A 19,770-nucleotide genomic window follows, 5' to 3' on the forward strand; every position below is an offset into this window, starting at 1 on the left:
CCTTCGCTGCCAGCTGCAGCATTAGCCAAGCATTTTACCCACTAGGGACTGGAAGGAGACCAAACTAATCTTTCAGAATTGTCACAGTCCTATTACTGTTTAGTTGCAATGCACCACATGGAATTTTCAACAGCATCTTCCTTGCACTTGGAAGGTTCTCTAACCCACCATCAAAGTCTCAGGCCAACCAGTAATCCCCAGCTATCTTTTCTTATGACAGGATATAAGGAATTGGAAATGTGTATCAAACAGTTTCTCAGAGAAGTAGAGAATGACATTTATTCGGGATGCAACATAGAATTTACTAGCTTAGTTGTTTTTAGTAGCAGGAGAACATATATACTGGGAAAACAAGAAAAAGATACCACGTGGCACAGGTGAAGCAACAATTCTCTTAGAAGACAGCATCCACTAGCAATTCAGTCCAAATAAATGCCTGAAAACACAACTACAGTTCTGGTTTTAAAGGACATTTATGGAAATGATACAGAGATGCTCACACACCTAACCAATTTTCTCTAGGAGCACTATATGCAGGATAGTTGTATTAATAAAACAAATTCTTTACAGCCCCCACTGAAATATTTAGGAAATCACTGAAGCTAATTCTGCCTTATTAAATGTACTGTTTCCAGAATGAGTTGTCAGTTTTCCCTATGCTTTCAGATTTCACAATGTTTTGAAAGCTGGTCTTCAAAAGATTTCTTGTACACAGCTTTATGTCCAGGGTTACTTACAAGAGCATAGCAATGTGTTAAGAGAAGCAATTCTGAAAACAACGGGGTTTCTCCAAAGACAAAACCATTGCTTTTATGTAAGAAAATTTCACATACATTCTATAATGCAAAGACATAAGTACTCAGTTCAGCAACTCTATAAAAAATCAAGAAAGTCTTTTGAGAAGTTTTGTGAGTTTTTTTTTAGGGGTTGTTGATAAATAGTTATTTCTGTAACAGCATAATTATTTATTAAGCACATTAGCTGACCAAATAATTTTTTTTTCTACGAGGTAGCCTTGCATTCCAGAAAATAAAACTACTATAGAAACTCTCATAATTTTGGAGACATAACTGCACATCACAGAGGAAGATGAGCCAATGAGACTCACGCCACGCTTGTACCCGTATCTATCCAAACCCCTTGCCTTTTTGACAAAGTTCATATCCCCAGAAGTTCTCGGTTGCACAACTGCTTTCTCTAGCAAGACTATACCAGTCTGCTCCCTTTAAGCAACTTTGATGGCTCTCCCTAGTGAGAACCAACTTAAGTTAGGTTTACCCATGAATCTTCTACACTACAACACTGGGAAAACAAGAAACTAACAATAGAGAATGCATCTGGCAATGTCATCTTCACCTTGAACAGCTATATAACTCTAGAGGTTGCTCTTCTAAAACTGGAGTATTTTCTTTACATTCCTTTCCTAATAACTTTGCTGTTTACCCGCAGGCAACACAGCATCACAGTCAACATTACTGTAGTACCTTTTGGTTTTATAGCCATCTTAGTAGCATAATATTGCAAAATTACCAATCAGCTTGGCATAAAATATGCTGCTTTATCAGAGTATCTATTTTTTGCCCAAGCATTATTTTGTGTAAGCGTTAAAGTTAGCTTCATGCCCTGAAAGTAGTTCTACAACGAGCCCAGAGCAAAGTGCACTCTCACCCAAGATAATAAGAATAATAATAACGCCCTAAGAGTCCCATTGGATACATAATCTTCCAGTCACAAGAAAACTCAACATGCAGCTTACAACATCAGACGTGCCACATATAGCAATCATATGCCAGGATGAAATAAATGCAGGGCTTCCCTATCCTTCCTCACAATGTTAGTTAACACAGAACCTGCTTCAGTTTGGGAACAAGGCATAGAAAGAAATCAAGTTGAGGGAACAATCACAGATCAAAGACTGGATATTCTGAGAACTCTACATATTTTTTAATTGAACTCCAGCACCATTTTTGGACACGTAGGAAATAACTGCTCTGTTTTCTTCATTCTTCCCTCCCTCCAGTACAATGTACCTCTTTTTCCACCATATTTTCCTCATTCCAAAACCGCCACACTCTCCGTACTTGCAGCAGAAATACTGTTTCCAAGTTCTCAAGTTAATACATTCAAGAGATTCTCTCCTATTCTCCACATGAGCAGGGCCTAGTACAAGGGACTCTACGCTTGGACAATCCCTGGCTTCTACTAAACCACGCAATTTAAAGAATTAATGGGAAAACTACCTTACATATCAGCTCAGTTAAACAAGTGAGCGAGAGAAATACCAGTTTAATCAATCTAGTCTGGCCACACAGAGGAGTATATTGAGATTATTTTCTAATACAAGAGGTGGAGTGTGGGAAGAATAAAAAACACGCAGTTTTGATAGGCAATATCAAGAGGTAGGTGGTATTTGTAGGCTACCCACAGAGAAGAAAGTGAGATATTTTAAAATGGAGGTTACTGCAGACATGACATGAGAAAGATTAAAACAAAGCGATCAATTTCTAAATCTACAGGACTTAAGAGTCATTAAGTTCCCTAGCCATTCAAGAAATGAATTTCTCCTTTCCACTACTGTGGACACAGGCATAAGTGAGTTACCACTAATGCCTTCTGGCATTGCATTTTCAGGTGCAATTTGAGTGGTAACTCAAAACATACAGAAACATTACGTGCCACAATAAGTTCCCACATACCTGCTGATTGCAAACAAGGGCAGGGATTTACATAGTATAGTACATACTGTAGCAAAAGGAGACATCTTATAAGATAATTTTAGTCTTACAATACGAACCATAGGAACTAATGTAGCAATCCTTAGGATTCATGAAATAAAAACTATAATAAACAAAAATAGCAACAAATTACTCACTTTGGTTGCTTCAGTTCCCACTTCTTTCATGCTTCTTATCTGCAGGTACATATCACAAAACAGCTCATATCAGCAAGTCCAGCATGTTCTGTAACAGGATTCAAGAGGTAAATTGGTCATAAGGCCTTGTTAGAGTTAGGGTAGTATGGTTAAGCTCTGGTTGCACTTGCTGATCTTTAAGGTCTTTTCCAACCTGAGCTATTCTATGCTTCTATGAGATCATGCTCACCTGGGACTCTAATCAAAGAAACCTGCTGAGCTTGCTTTATGCATTTGAGCTGAAATGAGTATTTATTCCTAGTTTTCTAGCTTTGTAGTTGTAAATACAAATTTTTACTCTTTTCCTTATCTGATCTTAGCATAAAAGAAATATGAAGTATAAAGTCAAGTCTAATACACTTTTTAATTACCTTAAAAAAAAAAAATCAAACAACCAAAAAAAGTACTTTTTTTTTTTTTTTTGAGATAAGTCAAAGCTTATAAAAACAAGTGGTTTGGGGTTTTTTTTTCTTTGTCTTTTTAGCATTACAACCTTTAATGGTAAATGCTGGCAATGACGTTCGATTCTACCCAGCAAACACACTCAAACTCTCTTGATTCAACTCATAAACAGATGAAGAGCTTGACAAATTCAATAGACTTTGTTCCTGGTTGTAACTCTTCTGAAGTAATGCCTGAACTTTTTTTGCAGCTAATAACTCAATAGACTGTCTGTTTAGACTTTCCATGCTCTTACAACAGATTAAACAATCAGCATCGAGGAGCTCAAAACTCCAGTTCTGCACTTGCAAAACCAATGCCAGGGAGTGGCTATTATACTTCAATGACTTTATTGACTTCAAATGATTAAGCCAAGCATGACTGACAAAGCTTTACTGACCACTTCTATTTATAACATAGCACCATTCCATACACATTTCATAGTTACGTGTGGTTCATGCATGAAGCAGTGCTTTACTGCTTTATAGACTTGGGGGCTTTTACAGTAAGGGGGAGTTATCCTTTCATATGTATTCATAATGCCTCTTAGAAATTTCTCATACATTCTTAGTCTTGGGAGTGGGGAGCAACAGAACTTTGTTGCTGAAAAGATGCAATTTGCTTTTAACTTTCTTCATTTGGATTAACATGTACTGCCATCATGTGGGCAGAAATAATAATAAACGATATTTAGTGAAATTCTTACCTCAAAAGCCTCACTGTCATTTTATAACAGTTCTCCTCGATGCCTGTACTTGCACTAGCTCAGGATAATTGAAACTGCAGGCAAATCAAAAACTATATATATATATGCATATAGTTTATATTTCAGATACCAGATAATAGAAAAAGTGGCAGTGCTCAGTAACAGGTGGAGATACTCCAAAGCTAATCAGCAACTGGGCAGTATGCTGATTCCTACAAATAGCAATTAGCCCAGCTTCAACACCTGGCTTTACACTCTTAACTATATGTCTGGATAAGTCACCCTGGGCTGAATATCAGAGGGGCTGGATAAAAAGAGAGCAAATAAACTAGAGGTTAAGGAGCAGCAGTGTAAGCACACAGTTTATATGCAACTGCTAACGTTTCCAGTTTTTTAACCCATGCACAGGAGTTGAGAAATCTGTCAGTTTAATCAGCTACTTTCTACTTTTTGTGCCTGATATTGTACAGTGGAAATAATACCAGTATGGTATTGTACAGTTGAAATAATACAAGTATAACGTACAGACGGAATAGTACAAATATAGTCAGAAATAAAGAGCCAAAGGATAACTAAGAAAAAAAACTCACCAACTCTGAGGCCTTCAAGACAGGTACTCACGGATGTCAAGGCTCACCAAAGAACTACACAAAGAAGAGATCTGCAGAAAGAGATGCTACCTTACTGGTGGTCAGCCCTTAAATGGGATCTAGGAGAGGTGGAGTTGAGCTCTATACCTTAAGCATAAAGCAGAATTACCTTCACCTGTGCTCCCACAGCTGACTCATCAGATGGTTAATCAGAGGTTCAGGCTGTGATCAACAGTTTCCCTTACAGCTATCTACAGGGTCACCCTCATCCCCAGACATTACAAGACTATATTTACCTCTTTGCATCAAGAACTCAAACTGTTGCACTGTTGCAAGACATCCAGAGAATAAAGGATGAAGAGAATAACTACCCACAAGCACAACTTCTGAGCCCTATCACTGAGATAAAAAAGGAAGCTGAAAGGTCAAATTGTCTGTGTTTGAATGGACTGATGCTGTTTAAAATATGTTTAAGACTTGTACAGTTTTTAAAGTTATACAAACATGAGCATTGCTCATGTCCCAGGCTCTACACTAAAGAAAGAACATCCCTAAATTCCAGGAATTATCCTTAAAATAGTAGCAGTTTTCAAGTTTGATCACAACACACAAAAAAAAAGTAGACAGGTCTGGAATCAATATATTAAATATAGCTCATCAAAAATAGCACTTAAATCTTCTCTAGGGTACTAAAATGTCAAAGTTAAGGCTGAGTTTGCCAGCTTCATAGACATATCTGCATAGCCATTATAAGCTGTTTTTCAGGCTTGGTCACATGGAACCAATTAGTGGCATCTGCCTTCACAATGAGTATCATTGTGCTCCAGAAGGGTCCCACTGAGTAAGTTGCTACTCATATTGAGCTGAGTACATCAGGATCTAACAATTAGTGAAATAAAAATAATACATTGATTCCCCCAATGTGGCAGCTTACCAAGGAAAATGCCTCCAAAGCCACAAAATATGACTCCTATTCAAGAATCTTAGCTATTGCAGAAAATAACTGCGCAGTTGAGAAAACCTCATTTAAACAGCATGAGGTACGAGCCTCTATGTTACAATCACTGTGTAAACAAAATAGTATCTATTGTTAACTAACTTGCTAAGAAATATGCATGCACAGCCAATAATATCGTAACAGATAATAGGGCCACACAGGTATTTTTGGAGATATCAGTGTTTGCCAAAAAGCCTGAAAGATTTCTCTTCTCATTTAGATGCAATTGGCTACTGCAGGTGTCTTTTCATTGTTGTTTTAAAACACCTTTTAACAACCATTTTGTTAGCAAATATAGATTCTGAAATCTTGATCAGTATAACAGTTTTGTCAGTAGGCTTTCTAATTATTTTTATATGGAACTAAGGTTTAATTCATTTTCCTTGTGTTATTTCCCTTCAGTAGTAAAACTAAATTGGTTCCTACAGCAACTTTCTAACGCGGCTGGTTAGGTACTTCAGAACTTGTTATGTCATAGCCTGATTTTATTTGAGATTGAAGTGTATGTCAAAGATAAATGAATTTATTACAGTTTTATTTGTTTAAAAACTCTTTCAATTAAATATAATTTGTTTAGATTAAGATCAGATTACTTTCCCTGTTCATTAGGTGTAACAGCATTATTCTCTCATTTGCCATTAGATACAAGCTCGATGATCTAGTCTATCAAAAAAAATAAACTTTATACAAGTCCTGCTCTGAAAGTAATGCCTCCTATTTTATTAATTTGGTTCACAACAGCAGAGGGAGGCAATAGTGGTATGGCAGTAGAGGCTGAATTTTCCCACCACTATTCCACTACATTTTGTTGTCATGTGACAGATGACAGCAGAGTGGCAGTCTGATAAAATGGCATTTGATGTGGAAGTGTGGATGAAGGAGAGATGTATCACTGAATTCCTCCACTTGGAAAAAAAAAAGGCACCCATTGACATTCACTGATGCTTACTGAACATTTATGGAGACCAAACATTGGACGTGAGCACAGTGCAAGGTGGGTGGTGCATTTCAGCAGTGGCAAGAGCAGTATGAAAGATGAGCCACATTCTGGATGGCCATGCAGGTATTTATGAGTGCAGCATGCAGGCTCTTCTTCATTGCTGGCAAAAGTGCATAGGTAACAGTGGTTACCATGTTGAAAAATAGTATTACATGGCTGAGAATTTGCTCTATCAAACAGCATTATTGTGCTCTTTGGCCAGTCACCTTCACCTTCATCCCTTGTAAGGGGACAGAACAACCTTTTTTGGATGCCATCTCTAAGCAATTGGAATTCATCAAGGGGAAATCACGCTCCACCAACACATTAGCCTTCTGCAATGTTATTCATCACTGAGTAGATGGGAAGACAGCAATAGATGTTGTATACCTTGACTTGAACAAGGCATCTGACACTGACCCCCACAGCATCCTCATAAAGAAGCTCAGGTAGTGAGGGACAAATGAGCAGACAGGGAAGTGTATTGAAAAGTGGCTGACTGGCAGAGCTCAGAGAGCTGTGATCAGTGGCATAGTCTAGTTGTAGGCCTGTAACTAATGGTGCTGAGCTCAGTCTCGTTCATCATCTTCATCAATGACCCCTATGATGGAATAGAGTCCACCCTCAACAAGTCTGCTGACAATACAAAGCCAGGACGAGTGAATGACATGCAAGAAGGCTATGCTGCCATTCAGAGAGACCTAGATGGACTGGAAAGTTGGGTGGAGAAACCTGGTGAGGTTTCAGGAATAGCAAGTGTAGTGTCCCACAGCTGGGGAGAAATAACCACGCACAGCTTAAAGGATGACTCACTGGAGAGGAGCTCTGCAGAGAAGGAGCTGGGGGTCTTAGTAGACAACAGTCCAACCAAGAGTCATCAGTGTGCTTGCGGCCAGGAAGTCTAAAGGTGTCCTGGGATGCATTTAGAAGAGCACGGCCAACAGCTCAAGGGAAGTGATCCTGCCCCCCCAAACTCTGCCTTGATGAGGCCACATCTGGAATACTGTGTGCAGTTCTGGGCTTACCATTTCAGAAAAGACAGGGATCTCCTAGAGAGTGTCCAGCAGAGGGTGACATGGATGGTAAAGGGCCTGGAGCATCTCCTGCACAAGTAAAGGCTGCAGGACATGGGTCTGTTCAGTTTAGAGAAGACTGAGAGGGGATCTGATCAGTTTATAAATCTCTGAAGTGCTGGAGGCAGTTGGATGAGATCAGACTGCTTTCAGTGGTGTGTAGTGATAGGACATGGAGAAATGGCCAAAAACTGGAATAGATGAAGTTCTTTACATTGAAGATGACAGAATACTGGAACAGGATGCCCAGAGTGATTGTGGAATCTCCTTTTCTAAAGATATTCAAGACCTGATTTCCTACCAATGTGAGCTACTGTAGGGAACCTGCTTTAGCAGGTGGGTTGGACTCAGTGATCTGTAGAGGTCCCTTCCAGCCCCTGCAATTCTGTGTTCTCTTGTAGATTCCATGAGAAGCATTATTTTCAAAGTCACCTACATAGATTAGTAATAAACAAAAATGGGCCGCTTATCGTAAAAGTGTAACAAGAAAATATAATAAGGATAGAAAGAGCAACAGGAGTACTTACACTTTAACAATTACATCAAATAATGTGACGAATCATCTATCTCCAGTATGTCATATTGTTTCACAGCATTCTCACCACTAAGACCAATGGCCCAATCCTGACAGAAAATTCAGGACTCCTTCATAGGTGGATCAAGCACATGCACAATACAGTGAAAAGAAATGGAAATAAAGAGCACAGCATTTATTTCATCTATTCCCTTCAGAATCACCTTGTATCAACGCATTTCATCAGCACCCTCATATTCTCCAGTTGAAAATATCTTGATGAAACTTGTACAAACTAAAGCAACATTGTAGGGAGACTAAAATATGTTGCTAGTTTACCACTCCTTGTATAATTTCTATAGCACAACAGTTTAAGAAACTCTTCTGACTTACAGCTCAAGCTGTAGGTAAACACATACTGCGTTCTCACACCAAAAGACTTTTAACCAATGTTACTAAATTATTTAAAACTGCTAACTATAGCTCCCCACTGAAACACTACAGAAAATTATTTCGCAGTTTCAATGAGATTCATTCTTTCAAGTTACTTTCAAGAAGAGTGCATGACCAGATAGGTTGTTAGCTATTCAGCAATCACCAAAAACACTATAAGTGATCTCTTGCACTCTACTGTACCATTTATGTCACTAAGCCTGCATGGAAATACAGGCTCCCCAGTGAGCTATGGATCAGAACAAAAAGTGCTACCCCCTCAAAAGAACTCACACAAGAAGCAACAAATGTTCAGCATTCCTGAGAGAACTAGTAACTAGAACAGATACGTTGCAAAGAAAATGTAACTATACAGATCCTTTTTCTACATTAATAACTTTACATGAAACAGCAAACAGTCTGCAAGAGATCAGGAGGCTTGACTTCAGTATCTTACCTTACATTCTACTTAGCAATGTAGCTTAGATTGTAATGATGCTATTAAGAGTCATTATAAGCATTCATTTATTTCAGAATCAGACCACAACACGCAACAGTGGCGGGATAAAATTCTGATGCTAGCTAATCAATACAGATAACATTTACCCTTATTCTCCATAACACACCATCTAAGTCACCATTCCTGTCCCTTGACCCACCTAGGTCTGGGCCTGTATTTCAGACAGCACTGCTCAGAGCTGTCTGGCCATCTCTAGTTAATGTGCTAAAAAACAGGAAGAAGCAAGAGGATTCATTGCAGCCACGGGAACTACAAAAGCAGTTCAGCTAAAGCACTAGCTACAGCACTGTATAAATTGGGCTGAGGCTACACCTTTTCCATGGCCCACAGCTAAGTCAACTAACAGGAAATTTTTCCATGCTTTCTGGAAAGCAAGGAGTTAATGCTTTATGATCTTTACATACCTTAGCTCTGAGCCACAGAGTTTAAAAGCATGCCAAGTGACCGCTTCCATAAGACTCAGAGCCTTAAGCAGAACGCTTCACTTCTTCTCCAGCCATTTATGAAGTTGCATCATAGGGCATCCTAAGAGACAGAATTCAGACTGAATGCTGGGTTAAATAACATTCACCAAACTCACACTGTAACTAGCATTGTGATAAATACAGGTAGATTTGATAACCTAATTGTTCAATAAGCATAAAATCAGACGTTGTTATTCTTAGCACACATTCTAGGGACATTTCAAAGATCAGTAGGTGTTCCCAGGTCTGAAACTTTCTGCAGTAAAACTAATCCTCTGAAACCTTAGTTAGACAGATCCTGGAGCTGCAGTAGTTCTTGAAAATACATTAAGAGTTGCTAAGATACAGAAGCAGGGCTGTTAATGAAATATAAACCTGTTCTCCACTCTCAATTTCTCCACAGTCCTGTACTTAACACCCTCTTAATCCCAACCAATTTGAGTCTAATTGATTAATATGTTTCCTGGTGTGACAGATGAAAATCACATATGCTTATGTTTCAAACAATTAGTAACTATTAAGAAATATACTGAGCTGCATACACATGAGAATGAAACAAAACACTATGAGGAAGCCATTTGTTCCAATATTTTTTCAAGTCTCTGCCTGAACGATAAGGTTAATTCTAAGAGAACATGTCATGCCATGTCTTCATAAATCAGATTTATGTGACTGCAGCCAACAAATAACATTTGAAAATACGCCATTTATTTTTTACTGTTATTTATTGCTGTTGTTACTGCTAGAAGTCAAGATGTAAGGATGGTTAACAAAACGTGTCAAACTCCACTGTGAAGAATTTGAACATCTATGATAAATACAGATGCATGGAAAAATTACTTATAAGCCAGAGATTTGGCCAAAGCCTTAATACCTGTACGTACCACTAGAGGGTGTGCAAGGCTATTCCATTCTATCCACTCTGTCTTACTATTCTAACAAGGTTCTGAATTCGTCTGTAACGCTGTTAATGAAAACTTAAAGCTTGCACTCCAAAACAATTAGCTTGCTCTTATTCATATGGATAGAGCTAGCTCAAAACCAGGCACAAAGTCGATTTTGACTTCCTGATAAAAATAACCAATGTGGAATTAAGTTTTGCTGGTGGCCGGTTTTGTGTGTTTGGGCTTTTGTACTGTTTCTCAGTGAAGGAGGCATCCAAAGTGTAATATTTGAGTCAGCACAATCTTTTGCTCTGCTCAGAATTTCCTCCTTTCTTCCGTGAGGAACCGTATCAAGCATCCATGAGGTATCTGATAAGAGTGTGAGCTATTTATTCATATTCACACACTCACTGATTTCTTCAGAAACTTCTGATAAATTTTAAAAGAAAGATTCCCTCCTGCAGAAGTTATGTTTTCCCCTACTGAGTCGCTGTTATTTAAGTATCTACTGATTAATTCATTTTACAGCTTCATATCTTTACACAGTGTAGATCTGTAGCTTTTCAAACCCCTTCTATTCCTCAAATACTTGTTAGAAGTCAGCATATTCATATCACTATTATGCTAATACCTACTGTTTTAAGCAGCCTCAATGAAAAAAGGAAAAAGCACACAAACAGAAGAAATTTCATATTTGACTGCCTTACCAGTCTTATTTGTAAATCATTGGTCCTGCCAGGTTTTTTTTAAGATCATTTTATCAACTTGTCCTTAGATGTCTCAGCTGATCCTTTAAATGATAACTGTTCCCATGACTGTAAAGGATAATTCTAATGAAACCACTTAAAATATTTTTAAGTACAAAAAAAATATATATATATTTTTCTTCTTTCATGTCTGATGTGTTTCAGAGCCCTAATATTACCGTCTTTGTTACTCCTGCCAGTGAAAACAGCTTATCATAAGTTCAGAAGTTGTAACCATTTATTTTGCAGCCTGTTACAGATGCTTTTAAGTCAACTGACAAGTATTTTAGGTTTGTTTTTTGTTTTTTTTTTTTTTTTTATAATAGTTGCAGATCCTGGGCAATTAATTTCTCTAATCACATTCACCCTTTCATGCAGCTGTACGCAAACCTTAGTTAAAAATACTTACTTTGTGTTTGAATAGCAAAATATTGCTCTCACTCCATTGTTTTGCCAGGCATTGTTATGTGACATAAACCACAAAGAGGAGGAGTGATGTCTTTTCTAGGTACTTAAACTCACAGTACCTTAAGCCTCCATCCATTGTGAGTCACTGTTTAAAACCCTTACAGAATGGCATCACAGGCTTCCCTTTCTACCTCATTGGTCAAATACAACTTCTAGGTGCTCTCCAGCCTACTTCACTCTCTCCTCAAATCCTTCTGGTCAGAATGGGCAACAAGTCTCACCTCACACACATAGTAACTGTTGCATTAATTATAAAGACAATGTAAAAAACTTACTGATGGCAGCCTCGACACTTAGGGCAGTTTCACTTGAGTACTTCTGTCTCAAGTGACATCTTCCATCTTGCTGGCAAATTCATTTTATCCCGGAATGAGTTTAGAAACAGCATCTGCACATATTGACAATAATAACTATTCGTCTGCATGTTAGGGCAGTTGTTTTAATGAGATGCATATCTGAAATAAGTGTTTTCATTTTCTTGCTTTTAAGTACTTATCGTGCAGTGAGTGTCAGCAAAAGCGCACCCATTCTTTTCAGTGATTGCAATGTGATTTGTATTATCAATTACCTCTTGAACAGAGAGAAAAACAGAAGTTGTTAACATGTCAGAATGGCACAATGAGCTCCAGGAAGAAATTTCCAGAAAAATATGAATACAACATGTTTAAAACTACTAAATAACACATTACATACAGAAACAAACAAACTGGTTGCACTTAAAATATATTCATCTTATTAGGATTATTTAATTTTATGATAATATTATTTTCTTGAAAATCTATGTCCAGAGTATCACTTCTGAAGACTGCAAGACCATGGCAAAGTGAATTCCTTACAAACCATGAACTAATTGTGCCTACTGGGAGAAGTCTGTACTTAAGGGAAAAAAGTAAAGAAGTGAAATGTAGAATCTGAGTATTCAAAGGTGCACCAAATTAATGATCAATGTGAAACTAACTGAAGCATTTAAAATACTGCAATAAATAGAGATCCCAAAAAATCATCAGGTAAATCAAGGCAATTTTTTCAGTTTGGTTGGAAATGCAGATTAGATACTGACAGATCAACACAAAAACAACAGCATAAAAGAGCACGGAAAGTGAAGCAGTGCATCGAGATGGTGGACAAAGGAATTAGTTATATGGCAGTAACCACAATCAAATGGAACAACATGTCCTTGCTTGAGTCACAGTTTTGCTTGTACTCTCTCAGAACAATTACTGTTTTATAAGCACAGGGATTAACATAGGAGCTTCAGGGTTATATGTGCTTAATTGAGCTGATATATAGCTTGCACTATAACGTTTCTTCATGGTAAAACGAACAATACTTCCAAATTTGGTTTTGCATCACAATGCCTTTCTCTCTCACAACCATCTGGATGTGGAGTAAATATTTATACATGAATGATGAATCTCTGAAAAACAGATTTATCAAGGAAAGTATTGCAGTTGATTGTAGTGCTGTTCACAGAAGTTACACAAATGTAAATTACTACTTAAAAAATGAAAATAAAGGAATTTTTGATGTAGGTTTTTGTTTTTTCTTTTTTCAGATTAACTTACTACTACTGTCAAATTTCTTTTATAGCTAAGTGGCATGGAAAAATAAATGTGATGGTTATGATCAATTATGAAGTGACTAGTAGACAGCAGCTCACAGAAAATAAACTGCCTGATGAACTTTTGGCGTTTCTCAATAAACTTTGCTCTCTACACGTATAAAAGGAGCAGGGTTGGATATGAACGACATCAGCTTGAACAGCCTATCACCTTTTGATACTAATACTTCGGTGGGTTTTTCCCCCCATCCCTGTAGTAGGGCTTAAACTTTACTTCCGATAAACTTCATTCAATGAACTTATTTGATTCCTGCACTAACTGCAAATACTCAGTGTACATCTATGAAGTATAGATGAGCTTAATGCTACCACCCACCACCACCTTAATGAGGTCAGACATACAGTAATTATCCACTCTGAAGAGCATGGTCTTGGGATGATTTAATGATATTTGAAGGGTGCCATGACATAGATACTGAAAAATTAAAAAGCAGCCCATCGCTTCCCCTTTGTCCCAGACTTGCAAGTGATTGTGATTACTAATAGCATGTTTATCATTTCTAAAATTCAAATGTGCTTTGAATTCAATATAAGACATAAAAAGTTACTGAAATTTTTTAAAATTGAGACCCAGAGACTGGTGAACGTTTTGTCTTATAACTATTTGATGCCCTAGAGCCGTTCTGCATTAATCTCTAGAGATTTTAACTTCCTTACAGTAAACAACATAGAGCAATAACTCCTATTACGATTTTAAACAAACTATGGAATCTTTTTCTTCTACCCAAAACAAACAAGTTTTCAAACTTTTAATGTCCTGATTATCTAAATTATGATTGTGAATATCATTATGGAACACTGCACCATATGATTTCAGAGCCTTGGAATTCAAGCAAAAACTTGAAAGCAGAATGCTAAGACTTCAGAGAACTCTGTTAGCATTTTCCTGTTTTTCATTCATGTTTGAAAAGATCAGTAGTATCTAACAGTACATCTTGAGAGCAAGATGTGCCTCTGAAATATTTTCGTAATCACGATACTGTGTGAATTCGCTCACAGTTATTCACTATTAGTATCAAGAACTCTCACGCTCGGATTACAGCAATACAAACTCTAGATTCAAGATGTGATATTATACTGACTAACGTGTGGGCCTCGACATCAAACACCCCACACAGTTGCTTACTCACTCCCTCTCTCCTACAAGATGTGGAGAAAATAGCACAAAGGCTCAAACTTATGGATATAGATAACGACAGTATATATATAGGATAAATCAACTGTCACACAACAAGCGATGAGATATCATTCACTTTCTTCATTGGCAGACAGGTAAACACAATATCTTGATAGCAAGATTTTCTAACCAGGACACAAATACTGTTATACTGCTCGATATCGGAAAAGGCAAACACTACTGTTCTCTGAACTTTCATTGCTGAATACAAAGCCACGTGTCATTGGAATATCCCTTAGGCTGGTTTGGGTCAGCTATCCTGGCTGCGTCCCCTCCCAGTTTTTATCTGTCCCCAGCCTACTCACCAGTAACAGAGTAGGGTATGTACACTATGTAACAAGACTTCCTCTTCAAGTAATGGAAGTAGACATTTATATAACAATGCTTTTTGACCTCTGCTCTCCCCGCAGAAAAAGGAGAATAGTCGTGGTGTAGAAGAGAAACCTTAACCAACCAAGGGAAGGCACCCATCAGCTCCAAGGATGCAGAACACCACAAGTTTGTAGGGTGGTTGTTTCTACATGCAGTTGTTCAGATGGAAGTAGGAAACAACTGGCTGCATAGAAATTGACCGTACAAAATCTAATTCTTGAAGGCATAGAGAGACTTTTGTTATTGAGCAGACATATAAGTTTACTTATTTAATTACTAAACTTGCACTTGTGTTAATTTAGTAAGTGATTTAACAAAATAACACCTTAATTAAGAAAGAAATTTCCACAATACATATGTAGTGTTGACAGATGTTGTAGTTTTTAGTATCTCAGAAAACTCCTAACAAGCATAGAATAATCTGTGATATGTTTCCAATTCATTTTTTGATGACTCATTTAAAATGAGAAACATACATCTCCAAGGTGAAAACTAATCTGTACTACTTCAAACAATAAAAGAGTCCAAATTAACCTCAAATTATGGCAAGCTCAAGTTGGCATATAAATTTGTATTTTTATTCACTGGCTAAACACATAGCAAAATCTCATTAATAGTTTGTGGAATTCATGCCTTGGTTCCTAGTTATGTCTTTGGGCTCAAAAACTAATCTGTAAAGTTGGACAAATTCAGAGCTAGATCCACATACATTCTGTATAGATGGGGAAAAGCAGAGAGAAAAGGGTCATGTTTTTGGCCAGATTTCATTTACAGATGGCTATGTATTGATTAGTTCTTCAGTGCAGCACTAGATAAAGTATTCTGAAGAAAAGATTTCAGGTATAACTCTAGCATCTTCAGATTGCATTGTAGCAACACATGTACATCTCACCAAATATCAATGACTTAAAAACAAACAAGCACAGTAGGTATACATCAATTAAGAATTACATCCAAAAACTGAATGAGAGCATGATTTTTCTTGAATCAAACAAATAGTATAATTTTGGATACTTGGAGCCTTCTGTAGGATGCTGTAGAGATTATAGATTAAGGGCTCACAGCAGTCAAAAAAATAAATGGTCAAAAAACATGCAAAAGAAAATTTACCTCCTTTCCATTCAAAAACACAGGAAAAACCTCAGTGCCATATTATCTCAAAAAGTAGTTGCTAACTTAGGGAAATTATAATATTATAAACTATATGATCACTCATAACACTTCGAGTTCAAGCACTTTTCTCAAAGCTATGCCTAGTAGAGCCAGAAGGAGGCAGAAGTTGAACATAATTTCTCTACCAAACTGTACTAGAAGCATTTATGACTACTTCACAAACAGGCTGTGAATAACAAATATTATAGAGCTTTGTGGGCTCCTAGCTAGTTGTGTTTTCCTATGAAGCTGTAATCTGTCCGCAGGATTCACTATATTATCTGTAACCACTGGGCTACACTACTGCTTTCCCAGCAGCTAAGGCACAATATTAAGTGAACTTCTTCATCTCTTAAAAGCCTTGGAGCTCACAGCACAAAGCAAGCTGCAGATAACAAACCCAAATGCCTGAGCAGGCTAGAAAGGGTAAAAGCACACCTTTTATCGTAGGAGGCTATTGAAGATGCTTAACGGATCTAATCTCCCACCACGAGTTGTGCTAATGAGTTGCTCAAGTACAATTGTTTTTTCCTTCAAATTATTGCCAATTGTTTAGAGGCTTTTAAAGGTAACTAAAAAATGCCAACCTCACCCTAATGCAGGCTGAACTACAAGCTCAGGGAGCTTTAATCCCCTCATCCCCTTCACCTCCAACACTTGGGGCAGACACCCAACCACGTGGCAACACCTTACACTGAAAACTGCGCTCTGCACTACATGGGAAGCAGAGCTTTGCCTGCAGTCATTTATCAGTGTGCTCTGCCCACAGCCAAACTGAAGAGCGTTTAGTAACAGAATAACACTAAGGGAGAGCTCTGCATCCCAGTTCTCTGCATTTCTCGTCCCCTGCCTAGGAGGCACCAACACAGCGCTCTCTCTGCTCTCACCACACGATCGACGCAGCTTAAAATAAAGGCCGAGAGTCACACCAAAGCAAAGCAACAAGCACACACCGCAAAGAAAAGCGAACCTACGTTTAAATGCTCCACGCCAGGGCAGTACCACACACGGAGAGCCACGCAGAGACGAAGGTCCCGACCATGCTTCGCCTTCCAGCTCCTACAACAACCACAAAGTCTTCAGACCACCCCGCCTTCCATGGAGCCCGGCCCCGGCTTTCCCTGCCCGCGGGGGGCCGCACCTCAGGGCCGGGTGGCTCAGTGGGGGGTAGGGGGAGATGGTCGGCGCGAGACCATGTTGCTGCTGCAGATGGAGCTGCATCTGCCGAGTTAACGGCAACGGTGATTTTACTGTTACATGTTGTAAGCAGCGCACAGTGAACAAGCCCAACTCCCTTAACCTCTCTTTGTTGGAGAGCTGCTCCAGCCCTCCGATCATCTCTGCAGCCCTCCTCTGGACACTCGCTAACAGATCCACATCCTTCCTGTGCTAAGAGTCCCAGGCATGGACACAGCACTCCAGAGGAAGCCTCATAAGGACAGAAAAGATGGGGATAATCCTCTCCCTCTCTCTCTGCTGCCACCCCCCTTGTTAATACAACCCAGAACACTATTGGCCTTCCAAGCTACAACAATGTATTGCTGGCTCAAGCCCAGCTTTTCATCCAGCAAGATTACCCTGTATAGTCGTAATTACAGAGTAATTGGAAAGCCAAACAGTATATAAGAAAAGACTCACCAATGCTGAAGCTTCCAGCCAGAACGAATCCACAGCAGTGTTGAGGAACATCACAAAAACACCACAAAACAGCAAACTCCAGAAAAAAATGCAACCTTAGCGGTGGTCAGCCCTTAAATGGGATCCAGGAGAAGTGGAGTCAAGCTCCACCCCTTCCAGGAGCACAGCTTACCTTCACCTGTGCTCCTGCAGCTGACTCATCTCTTGCCTCAGCTCGTTAATCAGAGGTTCAAACTGTGATCAACAGTTTCCCTTACAGTACCCAAAGTGAAAAGCTAATTTTTTAGCTAAGGCATTGCATGCAGATGAAGGACTCCTGCACACTTGCATGTTCTGCTCCAGCTTGTGTCCTAGTGAGTTGTTAGCGTATTTCAGATTACGAGGCTGATTTGTGCTCAGCTGGTGATCCCTTACAACTTCCAAGATCTGTTGTGAAAAAGAATAGGTCTAACCCTAGCTCATTGCTCTCAGTGGTGAATTTGTGCAATTGGTTTATGTGACCTAAGTGCTGTACTTTTGTTTTGCTAAGAGAGGCTTAGGGTGCACTTCACAGCTAGACACAAGCTTAAGGTATATGTATGGGAAATTAGTAATTACTGCCTAAACCTTTGATTAATCAGCTGAGGCAAGTGTTGGGGCAGTTGTGGGAGCACAGGTGAGAGTAATTTAGCTGTGCTCCCAGAAGGGATGGAGCTTGACTCCACCTCCTCTAGACCCCCTATTTAAGGGCTGACCACCAGTAAGGCAGCATCTTTTGAAGATTCCTCCTAGGTGGAGATTGTCTCAGTGGTTCTCAGCAGACTGAAGGTTTCCATATGGGTGAGTTTTTCTTATAAATATTCTTTTGGGTATTTACAGCTAACATCTTACCATTATTGTCACTGTACAGGTATGGAAGAAAAAAATAGTCTAGACAAGATTATATAGGGAGCTAGGGGAAGAGCCAGGAATCTTTTCCAACTGGTCTTCAGTGGACTCATCTGCAGAGTCTCCTCTTTCTGTAAGTAGGAAACTATTGTGTTGAATGCTGAAATTACAGTAAGCTCCAATATATGAATATTCTAACTCATTTTCACTTATTTCTGTATATATGGATGTTACTAATGAGTGCCAGCAAGACAAATGTTTGTTAGCCATCTATCAGAGTCTTTTGTGCATTTGTTCTACACATGGCAATATCAATTACTACATACTAAAGCTTAAAGTTGTTGAGATTTCATCATGCAAGCATTGTATGAATTAGCAGTTTTTGCAGGCAGACAGGCTGGTAGCTTGTAAGATAGCAGCATCTTTTATTTTGCATACACCAGAGACTAATGGTTTTTTTTCTTAATGAGAAAAACAGGCCGAAGTGATACAGCCAGACACTGGTATTTATTATGGTTTCCTCCAGCTTCATACTAACAAAAAGAGAAGGGGAGGGGGGAATACTATGAAATTACTAAACTGTTTCTTTTGTAAGAAAGCCAGTTAGTTATAGATTTCAAATGCAGTTTCCCCAGTGATGTGTCTGTGGGAGTTATTGGTGTTAAGCACTCCAGAATAACTAGTTATTTGACAAAGTTCTCTAAAGGGAACAAATTGTAAATGACATGATGGCTTAGGTTACAAGGGACTTCAGAGGTCATGTGTAAGAGCCTACAAGTAAGAAGGGGATGGACTCTTTAGCAGGGCTTATACTGATGGGTCAAGGGTAAATGGTTTGGGATTGATTCTGGAAAATGTTTTTTCCAATAAGGGTAGCAAGATATTGGAATGGGTTGCCTGGGAATGTGGAGAATGCCCTGTCCTTTGAGAAATTTGAGGTCAGGCTGGATGGGGGCTCTGAGCACTGTAATCTAGCTGTAGGTGCCTCTGCCCACAACAGCCAGTTCCTTCAGACCCTTGGGTGCGTGTTTGTCTGGTCCCATACACTGTACTCATTTAGTCTCATGAGGTGGTCTGTGACTTGCTCTGCTTTTAGAGAGAGAGGCATTTTGCTTCCCTAACCCCCACCTAGAGGTTCAGGGATGTGAGAGGTGTGAGAAGCCTGACTGGCAGTGAAGTCTGAGGCAAAGCACTTGTTGCGTATCTCGGCCTTCTCCA

General features: G+C 38.9%; 1 long non-coding RNA gene across 5 annotated transcripts in view; it reads right to left on the minus strand.

The window, feature by feature from the left end:
- Window positions 1-17,770, minus strand: part of LOC107314331 — a 39,930-nt gene extending 22,160 nt beyond the window's left edge. For 3 of the 5 annotated variants that reach the window (XR_001555357.2, XR_001555355.2, XR_001555354.1), the window contains exons 1-6: window positions 17,686-17,770; window positions 12,001-12,113; window positions 9,568-9,688; window positions 4,649-4,719; window positions 4,059-4,132; window positions 2,873-2,960 (exon numbers count right to left, since the gene is read on the minus strand). This is a non-coding gene — a long non-coding RNA (uncharacterized LOC107314331). Of the gene's footprint in view, window positions 1-2,872; window positions 2,961-4,058; window positions 4,133-4,648; window positions 4,720-9,567; window positions 9,689-11,218; window positions 11,327-12,000; window positions 12,114-17,685 lie in introns of all 5 variants that reach the window. The other 2 variants (XR_001555356.1, XR_001555361.1) reach the window with 2 other exon arrangements.
- Between the last annotated feature and the right edge of the window lie 2,000 nt (window positions 17,771-19,770).

This window comes from Coturnix japonica, chromosome 5, assembly GCF_001577835.2.
Source record: "Coturnix japonica isolate 7356 chromosome 5, Coturnix japonica 2.1, whole genome shotgun sequence".
Taxonomy (NCBI): Eukaryota; Metazoa; Chordata; class Aves; order Galliformes; family Phasianidae; genus Coturnix; species Coturnix japonica.